Below are 22599 nucleotides of genomic sequence, written 5' to 3' on the forward strand. Positions count from 1 at the left end.
ATCTCGTCTGAAAAATATCCTCCTAGCTGTGATGGTTTTTATTTCAATAAGCCCTTCTAAATAAGAATATGCTCCTAGCCATGATGAGTAGTCTCCTCAATTATCCCTTCTCAAAAAATATCTTCCAAGCCGTGATCGATAGTGTGTTCAAAAATCTCTTCTAAAAATATCCTCCAAGTCAAGACGATTAGTCTCCTCAATTATCCCTTCAAAAAATATCCTCCGAGCCATGATGGTTTTCATTCAATAATCCCTCTGAAAAATATCCTCCTAACCGTGATGAATAGTCTCCTTAATAATCCCTTCTAAAAAAATATCCTCCAAGTAATGATAGTTAGTCTCCTCCATTATCCCTTCAAAAATATCTTCCTAGCCGTGATGATTAGTCTTCTCAATTATCCCTTCCTTCTAAAACATATCATCCAATCCATGATGGTTTTCATTTCAATAATCCTTTCTACAAATATCCTCCCAGCCGTGATTATTAGCCTCCTCAATTATCCCTTTAAAAATATCCTCGTAGCCATGAGGGTTAGTCTCCTCAATGATCAAATCTAAAAAAATATCTTCCAAGCCTTGATGGTTTGTCTGTACAATAATCTCGTCTAAAAAAAATCCTCTAACCATGATGGTTTTTATTTCAATAATCTCTTCTAAAAAATATCCTCCTAGCCGTGATGATAAGTCTCCTAAATTATCCCTTCTCAAAACAATATCTTCCAAGCCGAGATCGATTGTGTGTTCAATAATCTCTTCTACAAAAATATCCTCCAAGCAATGATTGTTTTTATTTTAATAATCCCCTCTAAAAATCCTCCTCGCCATGATGGTTAGTCTTCTCAATTATCCCTTCAGAAAAATATCCTCCTAACCATGATAATTTTCATTCAATAATCCCTTCTAAAAAAATCTTATAGACTTGCGCCTGGAACACACCTTTTTGAACCGTAGCCTTTTTGTTTGTGGTCTTTGAATCAACATGCGATTCAGTTTCAAATTCTCCCTATTATAACTAACTTCGTTCGATGACGTCACAATGCTGAATTGTCGCAAAGACGTTTATGGTAATTCAAAGAATATCTACGGCAGACCAGCAAATAAACTGCCATGGACCTCAGTGATAAATACCCCCACTTGTAAAGATCAGGACAAATACTCACAACTCTCTAAGGTGTTTGAGACACCCATCAAATTACAGCTTATTTCATAATCTTTCATTGTCTGTTCAATGTTTGCGGTATAATCCGATGACCTTTTTGGAACAAAAATTCCACCCAAAGATGATGACCCTGTAGTCCTGTAGCCCATCGCCCAAGGCACAATCTGCCACTTCACAAAACACTGAACACTCAGGTTTATTAGGACAAAAGATATTGCTCAAACAGGGGCGGATCCTGGAATTTTTGCAGGGGGAGGGTCAGGCTCCTAAAAAAATTAACAAATTGTTGTGACAGGCGAACGGGTAATATTTTGTGTGCATATTTCACAGCGGGGGCTGGGGGGGGGGGGGGTCGGCCCCCTCCCCACCCTCTGGATCCGCGCCTGTCAAAATATTTTGTCAAATTTTGACCTGAAATGCTTGTAATTTGATGTATGATGACGTCATGACGACGTCACTAAAATATCCACATCTTCACACTAAGGTTCATGTTCATATCAGGTTTCGTCTTTCTGCAACTTCTTTTTGCATTTTAAATTCACCTAAATTTGACCTACCAGTAACCCCGGAAGGAAAGGTCAGACGACTTTACCTTCGAATATCAAAAATGTTTATCAATCTATAGTCAATCAGATTTCAAAGTGTGAACATGATTGTTCATTTTGTTTATGGGGTTTTGCAGTGAAATTGCTTGTAATTAAAAAATGATGACGTCATTACGACGTCAGAGTATAAAAAGGTATACCTCTGAGTCAGTGTTGATGTTTGTTAAAGGTTTGAAGTCTGTACTGTTCAGAAGAAAAGTCGCAGATAATTATTGTCAGAAAAAAAACAAGAAAGAAAGAAAGAAAGAAATTTCTTAACATTTCCAAACAATGATCGGGTAGTACCCGATCACCCAAATATATCAGGGTTTTGTTGTTCGGAATGAGGAATTCCTGTTTGACATTATTTCCGCCTCTACTTTCATTTCGCACGCTTCAAACTAAATTATTGTTCACATACTGACTGGTTTAGTTTTTGATAAAGTTAAAATCTTGTCACTATATGGATAGCACACTGTACATTCACGGAAAGTTGTATTGTCAAAACAAAGGCTATCAGTAGGACTTTTTCTAGTCATATCTGATTGCATGTTTTAGAAGAGTTTAAACATCAAGTTCCCTGCTGATTTCAGGTTAGTTTCAACTGATTGTGATTAATGCTGAAACAAATTCACGCACTTTTAATACTTTAAAAAAGTGTCTTTCTTTGGTTTGAAGAAGACATATTGCGAAAGCTCCATCCTTTATAAATAACCTCACCCATAAAATCAGTATGATCAACCACCCCTTATTTTCTTCCTCATTTTGCCATTTTAATGTTATCAATTTAATTTTAAAACACGGAAACTCTGGTGCAATGTACTCACATTGTTTCCCGGCAATCACTGAAACTAATTCAGGATCAACAGTTATGGGGGAGTTGGTCACGGAAGAACGTTTATCAGAAAAACCGGACATCAAAAACATTCCTGTCTTTATTTTGTGTGTTATTGCTCAAGCAGTACCCTTTCAACTTTGCCATTTCGCTAGAGTTCACAGTGCGCTTTCCATCAAGTTTCATTCAATCATAGCAGGATGAACGAGTCATGAATATAGAGGGCGCAAATACAAACGGACCGGATCGTGATCGATGATGCACACAGTTTTATACAAGTTCAAATTGCTTTATTTGACTGGGTGAATTTGTAGAAATCATGTGTAGAGTTGGTGTTTGTACAAATTGCTCAGGCTTTCTGTTCGCCTGAAGAGATCGAAGCAAAAGCTCTCGATGAATTCACTCATGTATTTGCATGTAGGGTTCCACTCAGCATGCAACTGAGATTCTGTTGGATATTTGGACAAACAGCCATATTGATTTTTGGCTTATTTTTCGAAAGTTTTTGGTGATTGGTACAGATTTTCACAAATCTGAAATATTTTGTGAGACAAGTTTCAGTTGACAAACAGATGGTGGCTTACTAGAGCCAAACCGGTGCGCTGATTTCCCATCCGGAAAATAAATCTTTATTGAACGACTGTAACTTGACTGCGGTAGTCCAGCTGTAGTGTTTGCGCTCCTTTGTATGAGATCGATTTTCCCCACAAATGCAGAAACTGTATGCTCATTGTGATTCCTATAACTACAAGTTCAAGCAACCTTGAACCAGTTAGAGGAACATAGGATCAATTGCTCACAATCTTAAGCATGATGCAGTACAACTAACTTTTGAACTTTTAGCTTAGTTGATGCTATACATTTGACCAAAACAGATAAATTAAAGGGATTATTTTGTTGGTTCTTGTCACTGAATTTCGTTGCTAACACACGTTAATAGTCTGCCCACCGGCACACTATTTCGAAAACGTCTTCAGTTTTTTAAGACGATATATCTTGTCTGATATAACACTATACATACACGAAATAATTCAGTGTCAAAAACAAAGCTGTTCATACTCGACTGGTTTTGAATCAAATTTTGGGAGCATTTTTTTAAAGAGCTCATTACATCAAGTTCCCTGCTGTGATTCAGAATAGTTGAAATTGATCAGGATTCGCACTTATTCAAAATAATTCACGCACTTGTAATAGTTCAGGTAAAAAAATACTGCGTTAACATTTTGGTTTAAAGAAAACAATCTTGCGAATGTTCGACTCTTTAACCTAAGCAGTATATAGGTATGATCAACCACCCCCTTATTTTCTGCCTCGTTTTTTCCCCTGTTTAATTTATCATTTTAATATTTAAACATGAAAGCCTGATGCGATGTACTCGCATTGTATTCCGGCAATCACTCAAACTAATTCAGGATGAAGAGTTATGGGAAGTTGGTCACAGAAGAACGTTCCTCAGGAAATCCGGACAACTCAAACATGCCTGTCTTATGATAACTTGTGTTATCAGTAAGGTGGATACATGTATTCTCAGTACCTTTTAAACTTTTTTGTTAAACTGTATCATTTCGCTAGAGTTCACAGTGCGCCATGCCGGTTTGATCATCAAACATTCAAGCATTTCAGGATGAACGTGTCACTGAATATAGAGGGCGCAAATACAAATCGACCGGATCGTGATGATGCTCACAGTTTTATTCAAGTTCAAATTGCTTTATCTAGTTGGATTCATTTGTAGCAATCATGTACAGCGTTGATGTCTGTGCACATTATTCGTCCCTTCTGTTCCCCGTCAAGGGCGGATCCAGAACACAATTTTTTTTTTTTTTTGGGGGGGGGGGGTAAACCCCCCCCCCCCCAAAAAAAAATTGGTCCCCGGAAAGTGGGTCCAAAAAATTACGGCGTGGGGTTCAGGGCCCGCTTAATCATGGGCCCCGAATTTTTTGTAATTCTAAATGCTCTGTGGCGATCTGAGGAAATTTCTGACCACTTTTAACCATTTTTTGTTTCGAAATGATGGTAGTGTACCCAGTGCCTACCTTTATTGCGACGTCACTTAAAAACAAAATTGGTTTTTTTTTTGGCGGGGCGGGGCGGGGGTGGGGGCATGGTTCCCTCCCCCCGGATCCGCCTTGTCCGCTGTTCGTCTTAAAATATGAAGCACAAGCTCTGTTTGCATGCAGGGTTCCACTCAGCATGCCACTTAGATTCCGTTGAATATTTTCTTGAAATGGCGATAGTTGTATTTGCTGAATACTTTGAAAGTGTTTGGTCAGTTGGTACACAAATAATAATTAAAAAAAATATGGGACATTATTCGGTTAACAAACAAAATGGGGATGATGCTAGTAGTCAAACCGGTGCGCTGATTTCCAATCCGGAACATAATTATTTTTGTAACGACCGTACCTTGACTGCGGTGCCCACCTGAATTCCGCCGCTACTTACTTGGTATGAGATCGATTGTCCTTGATAATGCAGAAAATGTATGTTCATTGTGATGCCTACAATTTCAAATGCAAGCAATTTAAAAAAGAAACATAGAATTATTTGCTTTTGAAATTTTTTTTTCGTGAGAAGCAACAAAATGGCTTTAAAAACTTAAGAAGGTCGCAACTAAACTGTTGAAGTTTCAGCTCAGTGGATACTATCATTGAGAAAAAGCAGAGAAAACGTATGCACTATTTTGTTGGATCTCGTAACTTGATTCCGTTGCCAACACCTTAACAATTCTTTTGTAATTTTAAAAACACCTTCAAAGTTTTCAAACGATTATAACAGGCAAAATACTTTCACCGGGTATTTGATACCAGTCTTATCTTCACTCTCAGCATTGCAAGGTTTCTGTCATTAAATGTACTTTTCCGGGCAATTGCAAATGATCCTACGTGGCCTTAAATTCTTTTTGCACACAGATTTCTCTCAGAAAATCTGGGCATTTCTTTTAGTAGTTACTGTCAAAAAAAAGAGAACTAAGATGAAAACAAATATTGATCACACCAATATTTAGTTGCTGTGTAATCAGATTCTTTGGAATTTGTCTTCTTGTATTTATTTTTTAAATCGGAATTGTATTCGCAACCGTTGTCCTATTTTTTTCTTGATTTGTTCATCACTTTGTAATTCGTTTGTGATTGTTTATCAACTTCGGGAATCATAACATATAGGTTTTCCCGTCCAATTTCGCAACTTGTTCGTCCAATCTGAGAGACTGTTCATTACATTGAAAAAAGGTCGCATTTAGCGCATTCGATTTTTTAAAAATATTTTACACCCCCAAAGCGTGAAGGCAACTTTTTCGTGCAAAAGAAAATCCATTTCTTTTGTTGGTTTTCGATTTTGCACTGAGTGTCGGCGAATTTTTAAGAGGTAGTATTCATTTTCAACGAAAGTGCAATGGAATAAGGAGTCCATTTAATTTGCAATTCGCAATTCGCCAATCGTATTGGCCATAAAAAAAAATCAAATTTATATGATTTTTCTTTTTTTTTTTTACTTCCAAAGAGTGATTACAACAATTAACAAAGTAATAACTTAATTGTTCTTACATAAAAATCTGTATTTTGACATAGTATTATATCGGCGAGTGTTCTAAATGTATTTCCTTCTATCACTTTGACACTTTACATTGATACAGTTCTGTTCTGCTTTTTTCATATTCCCTTCCCAGGCATTCCAATCTTTGAAATAGCTGTACATTCCTTAATCCAAACTTTTCAAAAGCCATGTCATTTTATACTCTGTTGTATCACTATAACACAATATCTTGCTCATGCAACTTCCAAATATCATTGAACCGTGCTACTTTTGTAAACGTATGCATCAAAGTGAATTCCCGAGCGGGACTGAACCACAATGCACAAGAAATTCAATGCACAAGTCACGAAATCTGCTGCTTACTTTTCACGCGTGAATGAAGAATACCCTAAAAAATGTTAAGCTTGCGCTAAATTCAACCGGGTGTGAAAAGGTCTACATGTTTTATGCGAATTTGAATGCAAATGTTTTATTATTGAATTAAGCAAAGTGTGAAAATGGGCGGGAAACCCTAAAATATTTCATATTGAATGAAGAATTCCATTGCTGCTTTAAAACTAATAGCGAACTGGAGTTAAAAGTCAATTTGCCTTGACAAGTGCAACAAAAGCTTAGAATGCCAACGAACTTTTGACCGAGTTTCTATAGTGAATCAAAAATAGATAAATGCATTTAAAATGATTGGAAAAAAAGGTTCAATAATAACATTTAAACAAATTGAAAGCTAATTTCAAGAATCAGCCAATTCGAGAGAAATTGAACAATGCGACATTAAAAACACGTAGTTTTTCTTGACGAATTCGGCCGAGAAAACCTACTATTTTAATTACTTGACCCTAATAACTTGGTGAGTATCCTGCTTTTGGGTGGCAATGGATCCCAATGAGAAAAAATCTCACTCATTTATCTTAATTGATAATAAAATAGTATTCCTGACTAAAGTGTAAACTTAACCAGTATTCGTTTGTATGTTTTTTTTCAGCCTACACTGAATTCCTTGTGATCTCTTCTTGGACCTGATCTTCAAGAACGAACCATCGAGGTGGGTGTGGTGAGGTTTAATTAACGATTCTATCAGGACCTGGGAAGGGGCAAGATGTGCTCCGCCTCCCCCCCCCCCCCCCCTCCAAAAAAATACTACAGCTCCGGAACGCTTCGCCCTATCGGAATGCATTTTGGTGACCTTTCTAAAATTTTATTGGCAGGCGAAATAAAAACAAAATCGATTCGATGGGTTGCCATGACAACCGGTTTATAAAGTAGGCTTCTCATAAATGTTAGCCCTCATACGCCACTGTTATATAACAAAGAAAACATTCTTCGAACAATGATTCCTCCAATCTCATGTTTTTGGGGTTTCTTCCCTTCAAATCTGACGGCGGATTGTCATGAATTTTAGACTAGTTCTCCTGTTTATCAAACCTCAATATTTTTCACTACTCTTCCCATTTTTAAAAACTATTTTATTGAAAAAAAAATCTCACCTGATTTGTTTCAGTTTAATCATTGTTATTCTGTACAGAATGAATATCTGCGTGGCAACCGTTCTTTCAATCGCCCTCCTTCTGGGTAACTCCGTCAACCTCCGAGCTTCCGTTACTGGGCCGGTTCCCTCGGACGGTGATGGTCCTGCGTCTCAGGCGGGCCAAACGTGCTGCCAGGAAACAGCTGCAATTGTGGGAATTTTACAAGGGTCAAAGGGTGATGCAGGTCAAAAAGGAGAGCCGGGTGACGACGGCAGAGGCCTGCCGGGCAAGATGGGACCAAGAGGTTTAATTGGGCCAACAGGAGAAACTGGTGTCAAAGGTCAAAGGGCGATATCGGCCCCCGGGGTCAGCGGGGAGCACGTGGTGTCAAAGGTCAGTTAGGGCTCCAAGGCCGTACTGGTATTGCAGGCGAGCCAGGGCTAATTGGACCGATTGGCCCTCAAGGTGACACTGGGCCTAAAGGTTCAGTCGGGCAAACCGTTCGGACTGGTGTCAAAGGTCAAAAGGGTGAGCCAGGGGAGACACCAGACGACTCCAACCAGCGGGTAGCATTCACCGTGGTGAGGACGAGCGACTCGGATACCTCTACGAGTCACGACACCCGTTTGCCCTTCCAGGCGACCGAGACGCTTCTGCCGGGTACCAGCTTCGATCTCGAGACCGGCACGTTCACGTGTGGTGTGCCGGGCACCTACGTGTTCATGTTTTCTGTGCTCAGAGAGTCTTCCAGCAGCGACCTGTACGTTTATCTCCGGAAGAACGGCGACGTGGTTGTCTCTGGCCTTAGCAATGATTCAAGTCACTATGAGCAGGTGTCTGGGAGCACGGTGGTGGTTCTTCAGCGTGGAGATACGATGTATCTCACGATGTACGGTAGGGCGGATGGTGGTTCCAGTCACTTCACCTCATTCAGTGGCTTCCTCCTTTACCCCGAATAAACACAACAAATCCAACACATAAAGATACATGTCTTAATGTCTTTCCAATTTTCCCGAAACAATAACTAATGAATTAAAACAAATAACGTTCAATGACAATGTCACAAAATATTATTATTAATGTTTTTGATTTGCGCATGCTCCGATCTATATACTACAATGGATTTGCCAATTTTTTTTTACTTTTAGCAAAACAAAATATTTAGCTTTATGCATAAGTATTGGGATATAGTGAAAAGTATGCGTTAAGTTTGTTGACAACGATTTTTCCATTGTAGGCCTATCGGGAAGTATTGTGATAGAATATTTTTTTCAAAGCAAGCTGGGTCATAATTTTTTTTCGAAACAAAAGGTTTGCAATAAAACAGTGCCACCATGTATCCAGAAATGTTAACAACTAAAAACAGATTGTGTTTATGGCGTTATCTCGACCAACCTGGATTTTTTAGGCCATGTTTCTGACCGCCATTTTTTTTATTGCCACATTTGGTGAACATATAAAATAACATGTTTTTTTCCCGAAAACAAATGCAACTAATTTGTAGTATTGGGTATTTAAACACAATAACTGTATCCTAAAGTAAACAAAGGGCAAGATTACCATATGCGAAGTTCACTTATTTTCCTCTGTATTGACTAACAAGCCCCCAGATAACAATTCATGTCATCAAAGTCAATTTGAGCAGTGAGAAAATACAAGCATTTTCTTAGAAAACAGTTAGAATTTTTCAGTCCACTCTCATAGGATTTGTACACAGAGTGTTGAGTGAACTTCGTATATGGAAATCTTTCCAAACAAAGTATAAAAGACATACAGACAAACAAATTATTTTGCTACCTACCTGGATAATTTTAGAGCGTTTACTATAACATGTTATTTTCTTCGCCTTATGTTCCCTGTATGCCCAGCACAGATGATGTCAATTAAATCAATCCCATGCATGTATCAATTTTTATTTCATGTCACGAAAAAAGTCTCGAGTGATTGAATCTGATTTTCTTATAGACTTTAAGCTTGGCATTTGGATTAACAATTGTTTGAAATATTCTAATGCTATTCACAGCAATTAGAATACACTGGTTTTTATTAAATGATTGCATTATTTTAAACGTTATAATATGTGAGAATTATGTAAAAGTAACAATTGACTGGCTATGAAAACAGTATGCATAAAACCTCATTCTGAGGATTACCAAAAGCACCACCATTGTTGATAAATACTCTCTTTTTTCGCTTGGCTTCGTTGTGAAAAAAAAACATGATTTTAATTACTTTCAGTTGAAACAGAAACGTGCCCATAGTAATGGAAAAAGTGGAGTTGGCTGTTGTTTTTAAAACCCGCAAAAGTGTGACGAGTGTTTCTTGATTAACAGACTCCAAATTATTTGAAGACTGGTATTGTTCTTAATCAGTATTACTTGATTGCATTCAAGAAACTCACTTTGAAAACATCAGTGAAAGTGTGAGCCCGTTAGATGATAAAGAAACAATCTTAACGAAATCAATCAAAACAAAGCACAAATTCCATTCAAGTGAGGAGGGTCTTTCAACTGGTTGGAATTGTCCCTTGTCACTTTATCATTTCAAGTGAATTTCTTTGTGTTGACTTTTATTTGGATGCCATATTTGGCATCCCTGCTGACAGCATATCCTTAGATAATGTCTCCAGCCAGCACATGTACATGTAAGCTGAACAAGTACGCTTCCTGGGAATAGGTAGACTCCTGCAAGAAATCAAAGAAAAGGTTATAATGGACCCTTCCTGCACGTCAATCAACAGTGCACATTGACCAATCAGATCACCAATTTTGATCAGGTGACCACAGTAGCTCAGTCAGACTGGGTCACAAGCAGCACCCTCAGATTTATTGCTCACCCCGCCCCCATTTTTTGAATCAGTGGTTAACAACCCCCCCCCCCCCCCCCCCGATAATTTTGTAAAGAGTGCCTTTTTTACACAAGTGACCTTTTAGTTTTTACACAAGCGTCCTTAGTTTTGTTTAGAAAGTTTCTTGTTTCGCCAGCGGTTTTTAAAGAATTTTTGGTATTTCGTGTAAACGTCAGCAATTGTGCCGCCATAAAAAGCGCCACCCATTGACCTACCGCCGTTTGCGAGTTAACCACGCCCCTTAGACAACTCTATAAGCCTTTTCGCTGATACCGCCATCTCTGAATTATTTTTTTTTTTCGGGAGGGGGGGGGGCAAAACAATGAAAATACGTCTCATCATGCAACTGTAGCTGAGAATGATGGCATGACTTTTCAATGGAATGCCCCCCCCCCCCCATTTCAAAGATGGCGGTATCCGCGAAACGGCTCATGGAATTATGTACGTTAACTTTTGTTTGTCTCAGATTTTGGCGTTCTGCGTCCATTTGTATATCATGTTTAGACAATATTTTACAAGCTGCGTTGACGCAATTCCACCGTGATAGGTTAATTGTCCGATAGTGGCCATTATCGCCGGTTTGTACTTACATGACAATGAGCTGAGCCTCCTGGGAATGTTGGCGAAGCAATTCACTGATCCGCATCTGTCTGTTGGTCTGAAAGAAAAAAAACAGATTTCAGGCGAAAAATGTCGTGATTTATTGATGTCGAGTTCCATACACTTGGCAAATCAAATGAACTGAGAGTTGTACGAAAAATGGATTGAAAGTGATCAATCTCATTATTGAAAATCAGCCTCCAGAATGTCAAAGGTTGGACCCAATTAACAGATGTTGCAAGACTGGACTTAAAATCACACAAACCAGGGACTTAGCGTAAAGTGGATACTGGGAAAGCTTTAAGTGTATTGTCTCCATGCATGGACAAAAGAGGGCGCTTTATAGTCAAACTAGCAGAAGTCGGAATGAGGGACACTTCACTGGTTCACTCATGCTGGTTATCGTGTATTTGGTACCAGCATTTATAAGCCATGATGGCGCCCAAATGGCCCTTGTTTATAGTTTTCTCTGTGGAGGGGGGGGGGGGGGGGGGGTGCTTGAGCGCAAGGAGGAGATTCTACCTTCTCGTTGAGCGTAGTGACTTCCTCCTTGCTGATCTTCCAAGGAAACTTCTCCATGGTCTCCCCTGCTTCCTCATCCAGCATCCAGGTTTGGACAGCTCCTTGAACCGTCTCAGGCTCTACTCCTTGGGCTTCTTGTTCAGGTCCGGGATGACCTCCACGTCTGAGCAGTTGATGCGGAACTTGCTGAGCATGTTGGACATGTTCATCTTCTCCCTGTCCATTTGCTCCTTCTTGCCCGTGGCGGCAAAGATGCGCAGCCTGCATTTTTCCCAGTTGGATTTCAAGGAGATGAGGTTGGGATGAGTAGGGTCAAGCCTGGGGGGGGGGGATGGTGGTGGGAGGTGGGGGCTGAGGGGGGGGGGGGTTCACAAACAAAAATTATACAGAGCATTATTTCCCTTTGACATAAAGCATGTGTTTCCTTCGACATGCAGCCATCCAGAATAACCCGAGAGATCTCTGAAAGGCTCCCTGAAATGAATAGGACACTGAAACAAAATAATAAAGCCAACCAAGAACAAAAAGTGTGGTGTTTTCTATTAGGCCAAAAAAAAAAAGTCGGTCTCTGGTCGGCGCGCGCGTCGATTTTAATCATGCACGTCAATCTTTTTTTTCCAAAATGTTTCGCGGTAGCTCCGACAGCGCCCTCTATTGCCGCATCTCCTCAATTTTTTGTTAACAAAGAGCACCAAGGAATGGGAAATTGCTAGAGAGCACCATCGAGAGCACCAAGGCAAATTATGGAGGACACCAATGTACAGGAGGAAACCAAAAAAGCAAAATAGTACGCCACCTTGGGCCAAGTTCGCGCAAGGACTTTAGTTGACCAATGGTTAATTAACGTTTGCCCGAACTCTGTCTAGTCGACGGTGATTGACTACGCTAGTCGACTATTTGGAACCAGCCTACTGGGGTTGGTTGCTTCGCTGGTAACCAATAGCCGTGCATATTCATAACGCTAGCAGAGAGCCAGGATCCAGAAGTTTTGCGATGACAATTTGACCAGCATTTGACTGGAGACGTTCGCACGTTGCTATCAGTGCGCAGGCGTAAGGTACGTCACAAATCAACCACTAGTCGATTAATGGTCCTTGCCCGAACTTGGCTTATCTGTACAATCCAAGCTTGAAAAAAAAAAAAGCCACGTCCCCGCGTCAATTCCGGAACTTTGGTCTGACCAGAGACCAAATATTTCTTTTGGTCTACATATAAGAAACAACTGTGTGGTAGGGTAGGTAAAAATCTGTTTTTGGGGGGGGTTGACATTTCTATAGCCTGAAAATATAAGGTGGGATGATAGTCATTAAAATTTACTTTTTTTCTCTATTGTGCATGCATTAGTTAACATGTGAATCATTCTGCACTTCTGACCAACTTACACAAAAATAAAAATAAAGTTTATAGTTTTCACTATAGAAGGGGGGGGGGGGTGCTTGAGCGCAAGGAGGAGATTCTACCTTCTCTTTGAGCGTGGTGACTTCTTCCTTGCTGATCTTCCAAGGAAACTTCTCCGTGGTCTCCAGGCTGCTTCCTCATCCAGCATTCAGGGTTTGGAGAGCTCCTTGATGATTGTGTTGGTCTTGATCTTACCCAACCCACCAATCTAGACGGAAACCAATCAGGAAGGAAAATTTGAAGCCATTTGCTCTAAATAAATTGTGTCCAGGTCTTGGAAAAGACCAACGTTAGTACTGAAAAAAAGCGAGAAACCTCGACAAATCTGGTTTAATGATCTTGTTATACATTTCGCAACTTTGACTTAATTCTTTAAAGACCTGCTTGCATTAACTCAAACTGTTCATCAAAATTCATTCCGCAAAGTCTGTGAGTACACATTTCGGTACTCAAAATACTCATCAAAATATTCTGCTCACCCTGTATGTTGAAATCACAAAAACTAGGTACTACGCGTTAAGTTACGGAAGACAGATAGTGCCACTCAATGAGTGTGAATATTTTTCTTTGGTGCGTGTGGGAATATTTTTTTTGTACAGCGGCCGCCACTTATTATTTGGCGGCCGCAAAATAATAATTGGCGGCCGCTGTACAAACAAAATATTTACACACGAACAAAAAAAAATATATTCACACTTTTTTATGTGGCGGCCGCCAGATAATAAGTGGCAGCCGCCACATAAAAAAGTGTGAATATATTTTTTTTTGTACAGCGGCCGCCACTTATTATGGCGACTTATGTGGCGGCCGCCACTTATTATCTGACGGCCGCCACATAATAAGTGGCGGCCGCTGTACAAAAAAATAATTTTTCACACACAACAACGAAAAAATATTCACACTCATTGAGTGGCACTATCCATCTTCCGTATAAAGTGGGTACTGGGAAGAGCTCTAAGTGTATTGTCTCCATGCATGGACAAAAGAGGGCGCTTTATAGTCAAACAAGCAGAAGCCGGAATGAGGGACACTTCACTGGTTCACTCATGCTGGATATCGTTCATTTTGGTACCAGCATTTATAAGCCACGATGGCGCCCAAATGGCCCTTGTTTATAGTTTTCTCTGTGGAGGAGGGGGGGGGGGTGCTTGAGCGCAAGAAGTAGATTCTACCTTCTCGTTGAGCGTAGTGACTACTTTCTTGCTGATCTTCCAAGGAAACTTCTCCGTGGTCTCGCCTGCTTCCTCATCCAGCATCCAGGGTTTGGCCAGCTCCTTGAACCGTCTCAGGATCTACTCCTTGGGCTTCTTGTTCAGGTCCGGGATGACCTCCACGTCCGAGCAGTTGATGCAGAACTTGCTGAGCATGTTGGCCATGTTCATCTTCTCCCTGTCCATTTGCTCCTTCTTGCCTGTGGCGGCAAAGACGCGCAGCTTGCATTTCCCCAGTTGGATTTCAAGGAGATGAGGTGAGGGATGAGTAGGTCAAGCCTGGGCCGGGGAAAGGGGGGGTTCACAAACAAAAATTATTTGAAACATATATTAAAATAATAAGGCCAACCAAGAACAAAAAGTGTGGTGTTTTCTATTACATATTAAAAACAACTGTGTGGTAGGATAGGTAAAAATCTGTGTTGGGGGTTTGACATTTCTATAGCCTACAAATATAGGGTGGGATGATAGTCATTGAAATTTACTTTTTTTCTCTATTTTGCATGCATTAGTTAACATGTGAATAATTCTGCACTACTGACCAACTTGCACAAAAATAAATATAAATTTAATAGTTTTCTCTGTGGGGGGGGGGGGGGGGTGCTTTAGCGCAAGGAGGAGATTCTACCTTCTCGTTGAGCGTGGTGACTTCTTCCTTGCTGATCTTCCAAGGAAACTTCTCCGTGGTCTCCAGGCTGCTTCCTCATCCAGCATCCAGGGTTTGGAGAGCTCCTTGATGATTGTGTTGGTCTTGATCTTACCCAACCCACTAATCTAGACGGGAACCAATCAGGAAGGAAAATTTGAAAGCATTTGGTCTGAATAAATTGTGTCCAGGTCTTGGAAAAGACTAACGTTAGTGCTGCAAAAAGCCAAAAACCTGGACAAATCTGGTTTAATGATCTTGTTATACATTTTGCCACTTTGACTTAATTTTTTAAAGACCTGCTTGCATTTTACTCAAACTGTTCATCAAAATTCATTCCGCAAAGTTTTCTTCAAGTACTCAACTGTGAGTACCCATTTCGGTACTCAAAATACGGTACTCGAACGACAGTGCCTATTGTCCTCCAACGCCGGTTTGTGCACTAAGTCTATGGGAAAGGTTTAGATCAGGGAACAAAGGAAAACACAAAGCCAATTAATCCTCGGAAGCATAGCAGAAAACGACAGTGTGCGCGTTATGGTAAGTGTGTACAGTGTTCGTATATTTTTAATGCAATTTTTGTTTTTCTTTTAATGCAAACAAATATTATACGCATTATACAGTATGTCCAAAAGAAATGTCCGTCTGACTATTTTTGAAATAACTTCAAAACCATGAAGTCCAATTTGAAAAAGTTTGATTGTGCAGATACTCCCTATCTTGGCCTCAACCCCGATGAGTTTCATTTAATTTCAGTCACGCATCACTGCACACTTGTCAATTGATCACAACAACATTTTGGGACACTGTGACCAAGTTCCTTGCCTTAATCAATTTCAGTGCTGTGTTAAGTAAGCTGTGTAAAATCCTGCATGTTGTGAAAAGGGCTGCAATTGGGATTGGAATCATTTGCCTGGCTATCAGTCATCACGGCAAGACCTCGGTTTAATGCTCAAGGGCAAATGATTCCAATCCCAAACCACATCAGACTTTATTTTCCACAGACACTTTTTTGGGGCATAATGTATGACAATTAATAATGATATAGGATGAGATTTGAAGGTTTGCATGGTGAAAGATACTAAGACAAGATAAGTTTGGCAGTAGCACCATGTGAATAAAACTCTTTTCTGAGTATGTGTGGTTCTGAAAAGAACCGGAGGGACTCAGCGTTGCAAACAGTATGCTCTGCCCGTCGATCAGGAGAATGAAGGATTCCAACGATGATGCGATGTTATAAGGATGGGTGCGGTGAGGCGTGAGAAGGATGCAAACTGGTGAAGCTCGAAACCGGTGAAGCTGAGACAGGATGCAAGTTGACTGAAGGATGCTGGATGATCACTGGAGCGTGTCAGTACACAGTGAGGGGGCAAAGGGGAAGGAGCTCAGGGGTATAGTTGGCTTCTCTGATACGTCGGGGGTACCAGCGGTCTATGCTACTGAGTATTTCTGCTTGGCTTCAGTTGATCGGGTGATCTTCGGTGTGGGAGTGTTTGACGATGGAAGATTTCTTGAAGTCTCCCTTCCTGCCATGGGCTTTGCGTTCATTGAGTCTGGTGGGGAGGTCCCTGCCAGTCTCGCCGATATACACTTTGCCACATTGACATGGAATCTTGTACACTCCTGGTCTGCATTCTGGGTCACACCGATCCTTGTGTGAAGTCAGCAGGTTCTGCATCTTCAGAGGGGCTGTGTGGAAGACTCGAATTGCATGCTTATGGAGGATCAACTGGATGTGATGAGAAGTGGTGCCTAAGTAGGGGAGGGTGATGGAACTAGGGGCCCTAACTAGTTGGCTTTGGGTATAGGAGACCCTACGGCCGGGAATGGTTCTTGGGTCTTGTGTCTTGACTTGGCTGGGCTGGTATCCGTTGCGCTGCAGTGCTGTGGTGATGTGATGGAGTTCTTGAGGTAGGTGTTCATCATCTGCGACGATGAACACCTACCTCAAGAACTCCATCACATCACCACAGCTTCACCAGTTTGCATCCTTCTCATGCCTCACCGCACCCATCCTTATAACATCGCATCATCGTTGGAATCCCTCATTCTCCTGGCGAAGGGCAGAGCATACTGTTCGAAATGTTGAGTCCCTCCGGTTCTTTTCAGAACCACACATACTCAGAAAAGAGATTTATTCACATGGTGCTACCGCAAAACTTATCTTGTCTTAATAATGATATACTTAGTGTCATGTTAACAATAAAACTTTTTAAGTCTAATCTTACTTTTGTTTTAGTTATGATTTTAGTAATGTAAGATGATTTGATATGATGGAGTTGAGATAATCTGTCGCCTACCTTTTGCTTGCTTCTTCTTTTTGTAGTCAAAGTCAAGACGTCGCCCCTGTAACTTCTTCCGATGGTGCTGTAGAAATGAAACATTGGGGAGAAAGTTAATGTACTGTTTGACAAGAGACATTTGCACATTGCTGTAAGGCTCCTTATATAAATTATGGGTCAAAGAGTGACAATTTTTGAGTTCCTGTTATCTCTGAACATTGTCATTTGCCGTTCAAGTATCATTAAGAATGACTTCAACAATTTGTTTGGTAGGTTGTCTGCTTCATGATAATCACTCTTGGCGGACGACTGCATTAACCCTAACCTTCCAAAATCCTCCCAAATCCTCTTTGCAAAATGGAGGATTTTGCAGGATTGAGGCTGTTTGGCAAAAATGTGTGGCTGAGTTTGGAGGATGCACTGTGTCAAGGTCTTGGGCCGGGCCTTGTGTTTGTTTATGCTCAGCTGTGCATAAATTATACTTGAAGTCCTCCGCACTGCTCCAGGATGTCACTGGCTCAGCCTCAACATATTGACAGTGATTACTGGAGGATTTTGTAGGATTGAGGCAGTGATCATTCTTCCAAGGATCACATTCAAGAAATAATGGAGGATTTTGCAGGATTGAGGCTGCATGCAATTTTGACATGGAGGCAGTTGGTGGATTTTGCAGCATCATCGCAAAAAATGCCCAGGGAGTTAGGGCTAAGAATGACTTTAAACAATTTTGTATTCGTTGTGTAGGTAGTTTGCTATTCATAATCACTCTTGGAGGACGACTGCATTAAGGAGTGCACCAGAATTATAAAATCACAGATGTCAGATGTAACAGGGACAGGAAAAAAGTGGACCCCAAATTTATCGAATGACCCAAAGTACACAGGCATAAGTTACAACCCAAATCAACCAGCAATCGATCACTTGTCTTGTATCAATTTTTTTTCCAGATTGGCCACAATTTGTGCTTGAATTTCCCCGCAGGTGGCTGTGCAACACAGTCCTGCTTCTATCAAATATCAACCAAATTCTGTCAGATTCTGTAAGATGGAACTCACGTTGATCTCTTTCAGATCTTTGTTCTTGAGATGATCCAGGGGATCCAGGAAGTTCTGTCTGACGTTCAGATCGAAGGCGTCCTTGACTTCAGAAAGTTGCCTCAGTGATTCTCCCATCTCGACCATCGCCGTAGCTGTATCCAAACAAAAACAAAAAACATAACAAAATCCATCTTTTTATAATACCTATAACAGGAAAGATTTTATTGTCCTGTTGTTTCCTTCAAAATGAGAACAGTTGGGCTAGGTAAAAAAGTAAGTGTTTTTTTCAGCATAACGAAAACAATTCTCATAGGGATGCATGTGAATTGTTTTCATTTTGCTGAAATAACACGTACATTTCTTTGTGATCCATGAACAGAACTTTAAAATGGTGTTTGTGTTCAAAATTCCGTAACTTGAAAAGCAAATGAGTGATGTGAATGATTCTTGTGTTAATACAAAGCCCATTGATTGGGCTTTCATATCCTAGATTTGGAAAGTGCTACAGGCAAAACTTTATTCAAAAATTGGTCCTGCCATTTGGGTTTGTCTTTTTTGACTCACCTGAATATTGCAAATGTATGCATTTATAAATAAAAAAAATTAAAAAAATAGAAAGTTGGGTGCAAAAAAGGCAGCAGGCAGCTACGAGAAACTGGTTTATTTCTTTACTTGGCCTTGCATATCTGAAGTGCTGGGCACTACATAAATTACACAATACTCATGGTACTATGTTGGTGGATTGGAACGCTGATTAGAGCACCTTTTTGAGAGCTTTTTGATCAGTCTACCACAGAAGGAAAGAGAATACATCTTGAAGCTTGCTCACCAAACGTTGAATCTTCTCCTAATTCTCTGCCGTTCTTCAGCATGACTTCTCCCAGGAATCCTACGGGTTGTTGAGGCTTGGTTCCTCCCTTGTTCTGACCACGGACTTTACTCATGGCTCTGGAGACTGTTCAGGAAAGACAATACGATTGATTAGGGTCAGCACACAAATAGAAGATATATCTCTATTTGGTTTGTTTGAAGTGAATACTTAGACCCGATTCAAACCGGTGTTCTATAGTCACCCCAAACGTAATTATTCCAAAGGTTACAATTAAAGGTAATATACGACATTTGCAAACACCAACAAACAAAACTACCAAATTATTATGAAATACTTTACTTGACTGTAGGTGAATGACAGTCTCAGACATCCTGTGAAATCATGGCACCTGGTGTGCTATCATTTTTAAGAAAAGTGGAATTTTTGTATTGATTTCAAAAGATGGTCGGCCGACCATCGTTGGAAGAAACTGATTTGTCCAAATAGTGCCCCAATTTACCCAATTTATTTAGTCCACATTTTTTTTGCAAGCGGTTACACATCCGTGAATGGATGCAAGCCAGCTAGTCTAGTTCCCTGAGCTCAGGGAACATCACAAGATCCGGCCCAAGACCTTGACACAGTGCATCCTCATAAATCAGGCACACATTTTTGCCATATAGCCTCAATCCTGCAAAAGCCTACATTTTGCAAATAGGATTTTGGAGGATTTGGGAAGGTTAGCGTCAATGATGTTTCAATTTTGGTTCTTACCTGGATTGGGCTGAAGGTATTCTATTGTCTTGTTCACCAAATCATCCACTGTGTGACCTGTCACGTCAATTTTCTAATGAAATAAAAATACATTACCCAAAGACAATGAGAAGAATTCAATAAGCATAAATAATCTCAAGCAATATTTACTAATACTAAATGTGTTATAACTATTTTCGCTATGGCAGGAGAGATTCATACCCTGGACTCCGTTGCGTGTACACAACAGAGTCCAACCTGGGCTAGGACTAGGGCTAAGTTACACTTACAGCAGACAGGGCTCTGGAGTGCTCTGAAACGTGCAAAACAAAACGGGCAAAGAAAATGTCCTCAGTATTTCACCAACCAAGTTTGGAGACTCAATTCAATTTTTAAAGGAGATTTTTCTTCAATATTTTGCACATGAGAGGGAAGTCAAGTGATTTCTAAATGGGACTAAATACTAGACTGGTACATGTCCAACCATCATGACCATATGGTCCAACTATTTGAAAAGACTGACCTCTTCATTTAGTGTCAATAGTCTGGTGGCTTGACTACGGAGAAATGTGTAGTAAATTGAGACTAGTTCCCGCTTCATGCCACACGTTTCTTTAATTCTTTTGGCATGGTTGATTGATGCAGTACTGAAGCTGTGTTGGACTGGTTGTTTCAGGTGCCAGTCTATTTTCTTGCTTTGCATGTTTTCAATACCATAAGTTTTGGGACTCTCATACACAGTATTGAGAGTCCCAAATTTTCGGACTACACTTACAGTAGTCCGAGTAACTTGGACCCAACTTATCGTCTTTTTAACATTCAGATTTCACCCTCAAAATGGCCTCCCAATTACTAAATAGGCCACCTGAGGTACAAATAGACATCGATGATTAAAATGGTTGTACTGAAGTTAACTTACGATCCGGAAGAAAAGTGAAATTTCCCGTTCAATTTTGAGAGCTCCCCTTGCGATCATGAACACGTAAAATTTCCGACTCGTGTTAATGTTTGAACGACGTGATGTAGTCTTCATGCCCAGCGTACATTCAATGGTCCCCATATCCCAAGTGCGATTCCGTTACCGAGCGCGAAGCATCGATTATGATAATGAGTAGACTGGATCTCGCTTGTGAACACAAGTGGATTTCAAACGGTAAAAGACAATCGGGAACTAGCTTGAACTGGTTTCCGCCCATAACAGCTGTCCTAGTTCCCGACTCTCTAGAAATGTACTTGTGTTTACAAACGAGATCCAGTCTACTCATCATCATAATCGATGCATTGCGCTCGGTAACGGAATCGCACTCGGGATATGGGGACCATCGAATGTACAATGGACGCTGGGCATGAAGCCACATCGCATCGTTCAAACATTAACATGAGTCTGTAATTGAACGTGTTCACGATCGCAAGGGGAGCTCTCGGGATTGAATGGGAAATTTCACTTTTCATCCAGATCGTAAGTAAACTTCAGTACAACCATCTTAATTATTGATGTCTACTTGAACCTCAGGTGGCGTATCTAGTAATTTGGAGGCCGTTTTGAGGGTGAAATCTGATGTTTTTGTTGGGCAATGTTGGGTTTTTGGGTCAAAAGACAAAATTGTGTTGCTCGGCATATACGGGGATTAGCTTGGACCCCACTATCGCCAGACCATGTCCAAATGTTACAAAGGCGATAAGTTGGGTCCAACTTAGCCCCATAAATGTGGCCAATTTACTGGACTACCTCCGTAAATAAAGGCCACACTTCCACCATGTACAAAAACATGTCAAACTTTGTCAAATTTTGATTTGCACATTTAGGCTTAATTTGTAGTTTATTTTTGCTTTAGAAGCCTACTCACCCTCTCTTTATAATATAAGCCTAATCAGAAAGTGCTGCCTTTTTCAGATGTCTCTTTTTCGTGAAATTTCCAGATTCGTTTGCACACGCTGACGTTCGCGTATCAAAATTTCAACATGAAATTTCACGAAAATTAGACATCTGAAAAAGGCAGCACAAACATGACAAAAGTGAGCATGGTGAGTAACTTCTAAACCAAAAATAAAGTACAAACTAGGCCTTAATGTGAATATCAAAATTTGACAAAGTTCAATCAACATGTTTTTGTACATGATGGACATGGTGGAAGTGTGGCCTTTATTGCGGAGGTAGTCCAGTAAATTGGCCACATTTATGCCGGCTAGGGTCCAACTACAAGTTAGGCTACGGTCCGCGGACTACACTTGAACCTTCAATTAACACCATGACCATGATTTTGAACACCCGAATCCCACCCGACATAATTTGCTGACCTATCTCGAACACTCTATCTGGCAAGAGCATCGTCACGATAACCCCAGTCCAACCGAGGGATTCCTTCTGCCAAAATCGCTTCATTCTCTACAGCTGCGGCTATTTCCTTATCGAATATCACCTTCAGTTCCTTCCACTTTGTCATGTTTGTGAACAACAATTTTGCTCCATCAGGCATGTCTGGTTGTTGTGTATTTATTTTAGCCACGCAGCGTGGCGCCACCTATTGTCCGACAGTGTCCATGATCGTCTGGTTTGAACAGCGCCCCCATTGGACGATTTTTTTTTTTAAATATAAAATGTAATCTCAATGCCAAAACTGATCTGATTGTATGCGTGCAGTCACCATTGGAGTGCCCTGGATATGCAGGGACAGGATAGGATGCGCATAGTTCACCGAAGTTCATGTTGTTTTGTCCTGGTGGATTCATTCCCATGCATTGTGTATTTCCTCAAAGTCCCTGTCAAAGCGGTCATTACGCCTAACCACTGATTTCCTGCTAAAACTTGTTGTTTTTGCAAACAATCCTGACTCTGTATTGTAGAGAAGATGCAAGTGTACAGTACACTATTTGTCTGGGGTTGATTGTGTGGGTGTGTGTGGAGGGGCCGGG

Source organism: Patiria miniata, unplaced genomic scaffold (assembly GCF_015706575.1).
Source record: "Patiria miniata isolate m_02_andy unplaced genomic scaffold, ASM1570657v1 HiC_scaffold_10, whole genome shotgun sequence".
NCBI lineage: Eukaryota > Metazoa > Echinodermata > Asteroidea > Valvatida > Asterinidae > Patiria > Patiria miniata.